Source organism: Mustela putorius, unplaced genomic scaffold, assembly GCF_011764305.1.
Source record: "Mustela putorius furo isolate JIRA1106 unplaced genomic scaffold, ASM1176430v1.1 tig00003863_pilon_pilon_pilon, whole genome shotgun sequence".
In the NCBI taxonomy this organism is placed as follows: domain Eukaryota; kingdom Metazoa; phylum Chordata; class Mammalia; order Carnivora; family Mustelidae; genus Mustela; species Mustela putorius.
The window spans coordinates 2799595-2809415 of NW_025422015.1; positions in this window are offsets into that span (position 1 = coordinate 2799595).

The window sequence follows — 9821 nt, forward strand, 5'->3', positions numbered from 1 at the left end:
TTCATAGTTTTTCACCAATGCTGTTATGCCAAAGACCACACATCAAAGATGCTGTAGAAGAGGTTTGGGATTAAGTAGAAGTTGGGCCCAGAGTCAACCTCTATGGTCCTTTAATTCCAAGATTTCAAGCAAATCAAGGAACAAAGCTGATGCAGGGAAAGAAGTTGAAAGTCCGGAGAGAAACCAGTAGTCTACTGCTGGTAAACAGTCAGCTGATGGTGGCTTAAAAAATTATTGCATACTGATTTTCTGTTCCAATGCATGTGTAAAACTAGCAGTTCTTTTGGTGGATGTACACACGGCAGCCATAACACAGAGCCTGTGTTACGTGGACGGACAGGTACCGTCTCAGGTACCAGAATGAGAAGAGCTCAACTCAGCAGAAAAGCCCACTGTAATTTGGCTATCCCGTTGTTTTTGTTTTGTTTTGGTTTGGTTTTAGGTTTTTTTTTTTTTTTTTTTTTTTTCTGGGCCAGTTTCTAACCTTTCATTGCTTTGTTTATTTTTTTTTTAGTGATTTATTTATTTATTTATTTTAGAGAAAGAAGGTGTGCGAGTTGGGGGGGTTGGGGGGGGTCAGGAAGAGAAAGAGAATCCTAAGCAGGCTCCATGCCTAGCATGGAGCCTGAGGCAGGAGGGATCTCACCACCCTGAGACCATGAGCTGAAACCAAAAGTCAGACCGTTAACTGACTGAGCCACCCAGGCTCCCCTCTAACCTTTCATTGTTTTAATACAGGAACGATGGATTAAATGGGTCTCAGAAATGTCAATCTCCCCTTAAAAAAGTATCTTCTAATCCTAGTGAAGGAAGTTTTTCTTGCAGTCTAAGACTTCTCTTTAACTAGTATTACCTATATGGAGTGAGCTTTCACCTGGGCTCAAAAATACAAGACACTTACTTGTTAAGTGAACCCAAATTTTGTGGGAAATTGGGTGCTTGAATCAGGGGAAATATGTTATGCTATTATTTATTTTGAGTAGTAACTGGGGAGAAAATTAATGACTTGGTAATGCTTATGATTAGCTTTCAATCCAAAAATAAAAATGCCAAAAACTAAAAATGAGTAACTTTTGGGAGTAGTAATTGGAAAACATCTATTGCTTCATGGGCAGATAATGCCTAAGGAATTTCCACATTAAAGGTGCATAAACATTGTTTTGCCCTTTTTGCCCGATAATACTACCTAGTAAAGCATCTTGGAAGACTTATTACTGTGGAGATTGTGGCAGATAGTGTGCTATGGTTTTATAGGCAGCTTTACCAGTTCAGTGTTTTGTTTTAGGGGTATGGTGACGACTCTGCTCAGAGTCTTAAAGGAGAAAAAAAGTTGTGCTGTATTCTAAATCTTTTATTTCCTTTCATGCTTAAAAAAAAATGCTACTGTCCTTCAGAGGATACTTTGACATATTATTTAAGATAATATTTTTGGGATTGCAGGGGCAGAAAATAATGATTAACTTAGTGGCTTTTGGCAAATAAAGGTTGTAAACAACATGTGCACATTTTATCATTTTTGTTGAAAAGTTAAGTCTGGGGATAGAAACCTCCTAACATATTGATACAGTCATTCTTCTGTAGCTATTTGAAAACAAAACTAATCCAAGATCAGTATGCATTCTCTTTTTGTAGTGGAATCTTTGTAATCAAAACATCCCTCCCTTTTCATGGAGGGCAGGAGTGGGTGGCTTAATAAATTATAACACTATACCTATTTATCCAGGTTAGAAGAATACTTCTCAACAGTATTTGAGTTATTTGGCTATTTAAAAGTTGTAGTTACCTTTAGGAATAAACAGGAAATCTACTAAGAACTAGCTTAAAAGAATAAAAACTAGCTTGCTTGAGCACTAATGGGCAAACAGGAGCTCAGACAATTTTGGAACAAAGTGAGGTCCCTTGGTAACCTTAGTTGACAAAGTGTGATTCCTGAAAAATATTGATTTTTTAGCTTTATTTCAAGGAAAATGAAGCAAAACTATGAGGATGATGAAAAAGTGATCTTAGTTTGATCTTAGTTCACTTTCTCATTCTTTCTTTCCTTCCTTCATTCTTTCCTTTGTTAGAGAGAGATCACAAGCAGGGGAAGAGGCAGGCAGAGGGAGAAGCAGGCTCCCCCAGGGCAAGGAGCTGGCTGTGAGACTCCATCCCAGGACCCTGGGATCATGACCCGGGCTGAAGGCAGGTGCTTAGCCGACTGAGCCACCCAGGCATTCTGTTCACTTTATTTCATCTCCCTATATAGCTGGAAAAGAAACCACATTCAGAAAAAGGAATATTCGGCCTTCCATATACTTGATGGTAGTTTATTCCAGCATACATAAAATCTTACTTTCAGCAATTTATTCGTGTATATTCTACTTATTCTTTGGGGGAAAAGAGATACCGAGTAACTCTTGCTATTTCAGACAGGTACCATGTATCATGTCATTGAAGGCTGAGGTAGAGGACAAGTATGATTTTTTGGCTTCCCCAAATCTGGATTTTACCCCGAGCCTCCATTATTTTGTTTGCAGTTTTGTGAATTCTTGGGACATCAGAGAACGGTAGCAAAATATTATTATAAAATCGCATATCAATGCTAAATATTGGTATGTAGGACTTTAGAATTCTTTTTGCCATCAGATGATAAATTTTCACCCTACAAGGAGAAAAACTCCAAAGAATTCCAGAGGTTACTGATTGTCCATCCCATAAAGTATATTTCACTTTCTAAAAATAATGTGCTCCTAAAAGATTTTTCTAAATAATTTTATCTGATTTACATTCCTTTTATTTTTTTAAAAAATATTTTATTTATTAGAGAGAGAGAGAGAGTATGAGTTGGGAGAGAAGCAAAGGGAGAGGAAGAAGCAGGATCCCTGCTGAGCAGGAAGGACTTAAGGCTCCATTCCAGGACCAGAGCTGAAGGCAGATGCTTATGCGCCACTGAGCCACCCAGGCGCCCTGTGATTTGTATTCCTTTTAAACATGTATAAAATGAGAAAAAGATCCTTTATGGAAAAAGGAAATTGGCTGTAAGGAAAAATGAAATTATTGTAGAAATGCCAAAAAATGTCATATAGCTCGATTATACTTTTCTGATTGAAAGATTACATTCTTGTTAAAAAATAATCTGAAGTTTGGACACCTAATTTCACAAAAGAAAATTTCATGGTCATGATATGGAATGTGTGCATGTACTTTAATACTCTTGATTCATGAGAGAGTTCTATTTTTTACTCTTGTACAGGTTAGCTCAGTGTGGTTGGATAAAAGACAAGTCCCCCTCTCCGAAGATAGCTAGACATTCTGTAACCAGCAACATCATTGGCTGTATATTAATATGCATAATGCCACTTGCTATTTTAAGCATTTTATTTTTTAATGCTGATTTTTGGGATGGTTTTAGATGGTCATACCAGAGAATGAAAGATAATACATATAAGATGAAAGATGATGCATATAAAACACTGGTTATTAAGACAAGATAGTATACATTTATGTGATGTAAATCTGCTTTCAAATTTTACCTTTGAGTACTAACCTGATTCCTGGCTTGCACATACCCTTTCCAAAATATATTTTGAATTAAGATATTGTGTACAAAATAAAGGAGTTAGGAAAAGTCTTTTCTGATCATCTGGAAGATTTATCAGGTTTCTTATAGTCTACTTAATACTTATTAAATCCATGTTATTCTTACATAAACATTTTAAAGACCAGGGAACGAAGAGTAAGAATAATTACTTCCTATTTAAAAAAGAGGCAGTGGTGCCTGGGTGGTACAGTGGATTAAGTGTCATGGTTTAGGCTCAGGTCGTGATCTCAGGGTGGTGAGATCAAGCCTGGAGTTGGGCTCACGCTCATTGTGAAGTCTGCTTGAGATTCTCTTCCTCTCCCTCTGGCCCTCCTGCTTGTGCTCTTTCTCCTAAAATAAATAAATAAATCTTTAAAAAAATAAGAAAGAGGAGGCAGATTCATTTTCTTTAAACTATAGTGTTAGTAGTAATGGGAATACAGCAAAGTAGTAATCCCTTTTATTTTGATGATTTATATATTTACATATCTAGCTCTATACATACATATAAATATTAATATAATTTTTTAGATAATAATGGAAATCCATGAATTTAAAAGCATCAAGACCACTTGAGAATGAAAAATGGTCTAAAAATAATTACTTGCAAAGGGATAGCTCTGACCACAGGCATCTAGTAAACAGAATAGTTTTAATGAGTACTACAAATGTAAAAGGATTATCCAAAGTCCATTTCAAACCTTGAGGGTAGGAATAATTTATTTTTGACATTTGTGTGCAGATTTATTTTGATTTTCTGTGCATAAGAATGAGAAAAACTGTAAGAAATAATTAGGCAACTTGATATTTGTTCCAACATTTGTCCCAGATTATTTTAGGCACGGCTAGAAAGTGGAATGTATTTTGGAAAGAGTATGAAAAAAGAAATATGCTGTAGGTAACATACCTTATTTTCTGTCCCTATTAAGACTTGATAAACAGTTTAAAACACATAATCTATTTTTTTACAAATCAGTCATGAAAACTTCCTCATCCATGAAAATTCATCCGAGTTATCAGTGGCAAAAACTAAAAGACATTTTACTTTGTGATATGGCTGACTCAATTAAGGGCACTTATGTTTAAGCTTTTGGCTGTTTATTCTGACTTTTTAGGACTTGACAGGGAACATAAATGGGAAATAGTAGTTTGTAATGTGAGACAGGGTAGGAAGGGGAGAAGGGTATTCAGAATTTGTTTTTTTAAACACAATTTTGGTGATTACTTATTTTTTATTAATTTCAAGCATTTTAAATTTTAGCTTTTGCCCCTTTTTCATAAATGATGCTGTAAGTGTAGCATTACAGCTACACTACATTCCATATTCCTGATCATGATTTTAAAAATTCTGCAGTTTTACTTCTTTCTTTCTAGTCTTCATACTCAACTTAGGCATAGGTGCATTGCATTTATCTGTAAGTGTTCAGAAGGCTGATAAGTAGTAGAAAGTACAACCTCCATTTTTACCTCTTGTCATGCTGTGCTGTCTTTCAAGTTCATTATTCTCTCAATTCTCATGTTGCCTTTCTGAACACTCTAGTTCACACATAGAAAAGCAGTAGTTGGGTGGGCTATGTGGATACTGCTGGGATTTCTACTATTCCTGCCTTCAGGGCTACTGTGGTGGTGAAAGTGGAAGGAATTTGTACAAACTCAGAGCTGCCGGTATTCTCAGAGTTTTTCAGTGGTGTGGTTGTTGCAGTGTTATGTTTCCAGTTATTCCCAAATAATATGAAAAATCATTAGTTAATATTGGTTAATGAAGTATTTAAACATTTACATAAAACATTTCTTTTTAAAAATATTTATTTATTTAACAGCACAAACAAGAGGAGCAGCAGGCAGGGGGACAGGGAGAAACAGGCTCCCCACTGAGTGAGGAGCCCAATGTGGGACTAGATCCCAGGACCCTGGGATCATGACTTGAGCCGAAGGCAGATGCTTAACTTACTGAGCCACCCAGGTGCCCCTACATAAAACATTTCTAATGTGTTGAATTTAATATTAGCTAATTCTCTATTATTCATATGAAGTACTAAAAAACGGAGTATTTTAAATGAATGTAATGTTTAAGAGTAGTAACATTTGGAATACTGTGAAATTTCATTCCTACAGAATGAAACCAGTATACTGATTCCTCAGATACACGATGACCTCTTTGGTTTGCAAATACATTTTTTAAAGGTTTCTTTCTGCTGCATATTCATATTGATTTCTTTGCAGAGACATATCAGTTTATAATCCCTGCATCTTTATCATTTTAGAAATAGGTACAATGATGATGAAAAAGAAATCTATGCTTACCTTACATGATTCTGAACTATGAAACATTTGATATATTAAAAATAATTTTGTATTTGGTTGACACTCAACATTGAGTTAATTATACCTTAACTCTACTCCAATATAGAATATAGTATCAGATTTTCCATGATTCATTTAGCATAAACTAAGAAAAATTTTCTTTTGATGTTATTTTCTTACTTGGGCTAGAGACTAGTTTAGACAACAAAATATTTATTGTTGCATAGCCACAGACTTCTTTTCTGAGAATGCTAAGCTTTGGAGAAATAAAAATATAACCATTTAGCGATAAAATATGCAAACATTTTGGAACATAAGATTAGTGCTTTGCATTTTCCTTCCCTACTTCTGTGTACACCAACATTCAAGTACTCTGCTATAAATGCTATCCCTCTGATAGGGAATAAAGTGAAATATCTGACAGCCAGTTTTTCCTCCTCTTAGCCTTTTATTAGCCAGGGATACAGGGAAAAGAAATAGAAGATAGAGCCTTGCTCTTGAGGAGTTCAGTCTTGGGTAGAGACAAATGAAACATAATTAGTATGTAATTAATGTGATCAGTGTAAAGCTGATGTATGTGTGAACTATTAATCTGTTTTTTTAACTCTTTGCCCAAAATTGTTTGCAGAAAGGAAGCAGAGGCTAAGTGATAGAATCTTTATATTTAAAAAAATAGACATACACATATGCCCCCTTCCTCCCCAGATGGTAAGTAACATGGTATTTGGAGGATTTTTTTTTTTTTAGGGATCACTAACTGGTTTTAGGATCATTTAGATTAGCACTTTCTACTGACGCCTGGGCTTTTCATCCCTTAGTGTGGAAACTAAGATAGGGTGGAAACTATTTTGAGGTGGGACTGGTGATCATTTACAAGGAAGGTAGCTAACTGAGGGTAATTGTTGGTTGGGATGCTGAAGCCAGAACTCCAGAAGAGTTGCTGAAACAGAAATATCCCTCTGATAAACAGGTTGGAAAAGGTTAGTATTCTTTTAATAAAACAGCACAAATCATTCCTCTTGAAAAATATCTATTACCTTATCCTGAGAACAGTGTTTGATTTGGATTAGTCACTGTGAATTCAAACAAAACTGAACATGTTAAAGTAATTTAGGCCACATTAGATTATGGGTAGATGATGTCTGGCTGTAAATACAATATACATAAAAAATACTAAATATTATTTTAGTTAAACTATGTAGTGGGGTTCTTTTGGGACTGAGTAGGAAAGCATTTGCCTCCCATTCAATTTTGTAATGTAGATAATAATATATTAACTCCCATATTTGACCTCATAATTCATGTTTTCATATTTCTAGGCCAGAGAGAAGAATTCCTTGCTATCAAGTTCTCATCAAGAAGTCAAATGGAATTAGGAGATCCTCGACCTACATTCCTGAGGACATAACAATAATTATGGGATATGAAGTACAGCATCTTAAAGTTATATACTATTTTTTCAGGTCTTATTAATTTATGTTGAACTAAAATTAACTGTCAAGTAAGAACACTGATACTTAAAGGTAAATTGCTACTATAAAAAAAATGTAACCTTTGCCATGTAATGGAATAGAATCCTAAATTTTATCAGTAATATTAAGAATATTTACTTAATAGTATTTCCTTTTACAAAGGTGCTTGGAGTATAGTGGATCTGTTTCAGATATCCTAATGGGAATTTTTTTTTTTTTTTTTTCAGAAAACACCAATTATAATTTGCTGCTTTCTGAAAAGATTTTTTAAAAAGGGGGAGGTTCACAAGAAAGAAATTTTGTCAGGGTTAGGTTTGGAATAGGCTTATTCTAGCAGCCTTTGTGGTACATGTCCCCTGAGTCATTGTGAGACTGAATTATATGCCATGTGTCAAAAATTAAACTGCCACCAATTGACAACTAAATTTGATACCCTTCATCTTGAGAAGTTGGGATGTTATACATAATCCAGGCCAGTCCTTGAAGGATTTTTTTTCTCTTAGCCACTTTACAGAATTGCAGGACTGCCCAATTTATAGGCTTTTTTTTTTTTTTTTTTTTTGGAAGCACCATCTTTAAAAAAATCCTGTAAATTCTAAAAAGTGTTCGGTAACTTAACATTTATTTTTAGGTATTTCATGCTAAGCTGAAAACCCTCTTTACCAAATATGATGAAACCAAAATATAATGAAGCTACAGCTAAGAAAAATCTACCCATATAATGAAATTTTTATTGAGTATAAATATTGTTTCCTTGGTATTCAGCCCCAATATACTTTTCTACCCAACTGGATAAATCAAAGCTAAAATATATTTTATCTCTTTTTTTGGAAATAAAAAACATATCTTAAACTGATTTTGTGATAAAATCTTTAATATAACTATTTAAAAATCCATCTTAATGGAAGACTTGGAAGAGCCAACTTTTAGTTTAGTTGGGTTGACAGTAATCAAAGAATGTGGTTGCTATAATGGCTACTATTTATTGACTGACAGCTGTGGTATGGTAGGCATTATTCTCATGGTCTTGTATTTATCAATTTTAATCCTTAGAGTAATACTGAAAGGTAGGTATTTAGCCTCATTTTTTTGGTGAGGAAAGAGAAGCTTAATGAGATCAAAGTGCCTTGCTTGCTAAGTTCACACATCTGGTAAATTTGCTCAGAAGATATTTGAGAGCCTACTCTTTGTTGGCCCTGACACTACGTCAGGTTTGAGAATGCAGCTATGAACAAGATAAGATCTTCATTCTAAAGCAGCTTACACTCCTTTAGTAATAAAGCTGTAAAGTCTGAATTTGAACACAGGGTGTCAGATCCTAAAGCTTTTCTTCTTAGCTTTCACTTTCCCTCCTGCCACGGACCCTACAGAGGAGATGGATAAAACTATTTCAGTGCCACTTAAGGAAGTGGGCAGGGATATAAACTGCATACTGGAGCGTGTGGTAGGAAAATAATATTGGTATAGGAGGATGGAGATAGGTCAGAGGAAAAACCCTAGGGCCCATACCTCTGTGGTGGGGAATGGGAAACCTGTGCTGCCTAACAGTTCTGGTTGATGATCACTTGCAGATAATGTGCCATGCAACAGGAATGTCAGGTACTTGCTGCTACATCTCAAACAGCCTGAAGGTATTATCGCAAGTGTAGAACCCTGCACTGTCCAACACAGTAGCCATTAAACCACTTCAAGTACTTAAAATGGTGTCTAGTATAATAAAGGAACTGAATTTTAAATTTTTAAAAAATTTAATTTGAAAATTGCTACCTGAAATTGCTTCTTGATGTAGAGTTACTAGCTCTTTTAATCTTGTTTGGAACTTGCATGTATGAATCTAGTTTTTCAACTACATTTTAGGAAATAAATACAGATCAGGTATTTCTGATGAAAATTTAGTATATGAATTAAGATGTTATGATGTAAACTACAAATTTTGAAAACTTAGTATAAAAAATAGAAATTATTTTTAAAATAATTATTTTAAATAATTAAATAAATAATTAATTAAATAATTAAATAAAATAATTAAATAAAATTTTGAAAACTTAGTATAAAAAATAGAAATTATTTTTAAAATAATTATTTTAAATAATTAAATAAATAATTAATTAAATAATTAAATAAAATAATTATTTTAAAAATATTGATTATATACTGAAATAATAATATTTTGGACACCTTAGATTAAATTAAATATTAAACTTAGTTTCAACTGCTTTTTTATTTTTTATATTTTACTTTTTAAAATATATATCTCCTAAGTAATTCTAAATTACATATGTGGCTTGCATTTATTTGTATTGGAAAGTGCTGGTATAATCAAAGGAGCCTGGTGAAGAGGATCTGGTTTATATATTTTATTCCTGGCATCAAAATATTTTCCTAGTATACCTCACTACCCTTTTATCAAAAGTTATGTATTCCTTGTCATTAAGACTGCCAATATTTATTCCTGTAGTAGAAATATAAAAATTTCTTATACATGA